This window comes from Heteronotia binoei, chromosome 17 (genome assembly GCF_032191835.1).
Source record: "Heteronotia binoei isolate CCM8104 ecotype False Entrance Well chromosome 17, APGP_CSIRO_Hbin_v1, whole genome shotgun sequence".
In the NCBI taxonomy this organism is placed as follows: domain Eukaryota; kingdom Metazoa; phylum Chordata; class Lepidosauria; order Squamata; family Gekkonidae; genus Heteronotia; species Heteronotia binoei.
This window is the reverse complement of record NC_083239.1, coordinates 37,663,850-37,665,937: the sequence shown is the minus strand read 5'-3', so window position 1 is coordinate 37,665,937 and position 2,088 is coordinate 37,663,850. Positions and strand designations below refer to the sequence as shown.

General features: G+C 40.8%; 1 pseudogene; it reads left to right on the top strand.

Annotated features, from left to right (window-relative positions):
• The first annotated feature begins 492 nt into the window (after nucleotides 1-492).
• LOC132585799 (parvalbumin, muscle-like) lies at nucleotides 493-807 on the top strand (annotated as a pseudogene).
• The last annotated feature ends 1,281 nt before the right edge of the window (nucleotides 808-2,088 follow it).

Genomic DNA, 2,088 nt, shown 5'->3' with positions numbered 1-2,088 from the left:
GGGGTTAATTACTGTTGGTATTTTGGAAATTACATAAATAGTTTTCTAAACTTTCTTAGGTGGAGAGCCAGTTTGGTGTAGTGGTTAAGTGCATGGACTCTTATCTGGGAGAACTGGGCTTGATTCTCCACTCCTCCACTTGCACCTGCTAGCATGGCCTTGGGTCAGCCATAGCTCTGGCAGAGGTTGTCCTTGAAAGGGCAGCTGCTGGGAGAGCCCTCTCCAGTCCCACCCACCTCACAGGGTGTCTGTTGTGGGGGAGGAAGGTAAAGGAGATTGTAAGCCCCTCTGAGACTCTTCAGAGTGGAGGGCGAGATATAAATCCAATATCTTCTTCTTCTTTTAACAGAACAAAGTCTACATTGCAATTTACTTCATGTGGAGAAAGAATGTCCTTTTCTCCAGTATTCATGGAAAGCCGTTTTGTAATCTCAACCATGCATTCTGTCTTGACCTTTCTTTTAGCAGCTTTCAGATCCAACATTTGCCAGGATGGTGATGGTTGATGTGCTCAGTGTGGATGATATGAAGAAAGAGATGGGAGCTGCTGTCAAAAAAATTGCTGAAATGATGGGGGTGAAGATACAAAAACAATTGCGGAAAGTCTTCAACATTTTGGACATCGATAAAAATGGCTATATTGGGAGAAAGGAATTAAAGGTTTTTTTGCAAAATTTTAAGCCAGGATCCCGGGATTTGACTGAGAAAGAAACCAATGATTTCTTGCAAGCTGGAGATAGAGATGGAGATGGCAAAATAAGTTTTGAGGAATTTATATACTTGGTGTAGGCATCAAAAAGGTTTTGACCAGTCAAGACCCTTCATCCACCCTTCACTGCCTGATTCCAACAGTTCTCTGCTGAGCTCCATAGGTCTTCTCCTGTTTAGTTATGTTGCCTTATACTCCAGCTCTGTTCTCTTTAGCCTTCTAACTCTGTAATTGTGCTGAGGGATGCTGTTAAAACAATAAAGGTCACTCAATGCAGTAAAAAAACCCATGTATTGTATCTGAATTTAGTTTATTAACAGTAAAAATGGGCAGAAACCAAACCACAACATACATATTGTGAATTTTGCCCCATTAGTGGTTTGTGAATCAAAGAACCATGGAGTTTTAACGCAGTTTATGTCAGTTCATAGGTAGAACAGAAAGCAGGGGTTTAAAGGGACTCTGAGTCCCTTTAAACCCCTGCTTTCTTCTCACCACGCAGCTGTTTTAAACTTTCTTCAGCAGCTTCTTTAAAATTTAAAGGGACTTCAGAAGAAAGCCCCAAACAGCTGAGCAATGGGGACCAGGTGGTTCTGTTTGTACTTCCCCACATTTCATGAATTGAAATGAACTGCATTTTTACAGTCTGTGCCCATTCCTAATGACCTCTACAGTCTTAAACCAAGTTATACCCTTCTATTTGATTCAAATACGTTTTAAAAGGGTGACCCTGCATAGAATCACACTGCAATTTTAAATATATTATAGCTTTAAAGACAACTATATGTTTTTTATTTCACTTGGGAAAGATTTTCACCAACAAAATTTAAACAGACTATTGTTATTGTCATAGGATGATTGCTGGAAGAATTATTGCAGATTTGATTGGTTGAAATAGAGCAGATGGTTACATTCATCAGCTCCAGTGAGTACATTGCCCCAGTGAGATAACAAAAGTGTGTTCTTTAGGGTTTGTAGAATCTTTCGGGATCAAGTGCCGTGTTCTACTGGAGAAAGTTTTCCTTCCAGACGTTTCGTTCTCAGCTGCTGTGCAATGCAATGCACAGCAGCCAAGAAGGTCTGATCGCCTGCTCCGGCTGCAACGCCACTGAGGATGTTCTCCGCAGCTGAGAACGAAACGTCTGGAAGGAAAACTTTCTCCAGTAGAACATGGCACTTGATCCCGAAAGATTCTACAAACCCTAATGATGTTACCAGCCATGAAAACCTGAAATCTTTGATAAAAGTGTGTTCTTTTAAACTGTGTTTATTTTGGGTGTTTTGTGTATGAGTGTGTGTATGTCTTCACTTTCACTTAGAGAAAGTGCAGCCAGCTGCTGAGGATGAGAAAATGAAGTCTGAATTCAGAGGAATTGCAC